This window comes from Charadrius vociferus, unplaced genomic scaffold, assembly GCF_000708025.1.
Source record: "Charadrius vociferus isolate BGI_N301 unplaced genomic scaffold, ASM70802v2 scaffold549, whole genome shotgun sequence".
In the NCBI taxonomy this organism is placed as follows: domain Eukaryota; kingdom Metazoa; phylum Chordata; class Aves; order Charadriiformes; family Charadriidae; genus Charadrius; species Charadrius vociferus.
Window position 1 is genome coordinate 3,795,784 of NW_009650103.1, and position 911 is coordinate 3,796,694.

Genomic DNA, 911 nt, shown 5'->3' on the forward strand with positions numbered 1-911 from the left:
ATGAAATGTCAGCTCAGTGTACACAACAGGAAACGGAGTCATGCCTAGTGTAAATGAATGAATGTGCGGGACAAGGGTTCAAAGAAGAACATTTTTAGAAGTATCTGTTGATAATCAGGGTTGTTTCAATTTGCTAATCAGACATCATTCGGAAACTTGACCTACTCAGTACTCGAGCCCATCAAGTATATCTTCCAGCGTACGGCATGTGAAAAATCAGAAACGGATTTCAAAAGCCACCAGAAACAAGGGACCGCAAAGTCTGGAAACAGGAGTAGCATCATTCAGCAGTACAACCAGTTCTGCTGAATCTACAGAAAGTAGAGCCGCCAGTCTTTTACTCATCCTGTCTTCAGTGCTGCCTGACTCATCCCCATTTTGAGGGCAAAAAGTTTCATTTTATGAGGCAATAGCCTTCAGCAAATATAAACTGTAGCAATAGATCATCATGAAGTATCTTCAGTGAATTTCAGGCATTATTGAACAGTTTCTTTTTGTGTTTTCTCTTGGAAGAAATGAAGAAAGTCTACTTGTGAGCCTGTTTTTTCCACCTTGGGATAGTACCACAGAAATGCAGTGAAACGCCTGTCCTGAGGGGATGCTGTGCTGTGAGCCAGACACCACTGCCCCAGCAGCTCAGCGCTCCTCGGGCAGATTACAAGAGAAACTGAAAACAGAAAAGAAGCGACTTGCCTTGACACACGTTCAGTTTCCACTACCACTGCTCCCCGAGAAAGAAAAGCCATCCCTCGGGTCCCCAGCTCCCTTCTCGGGAGGGCGGCAGACCAGGCCTGACTTCTGCTCAGCCGGTAACCGGGAAAACGATGTTCTGGGCCAGCTCAGCCGAAAGCCCGCGCAGCTTTTCAAAACAATACCCGCGCGCCAGCTCCTTTGCTAGCGCGGGGGAGGCC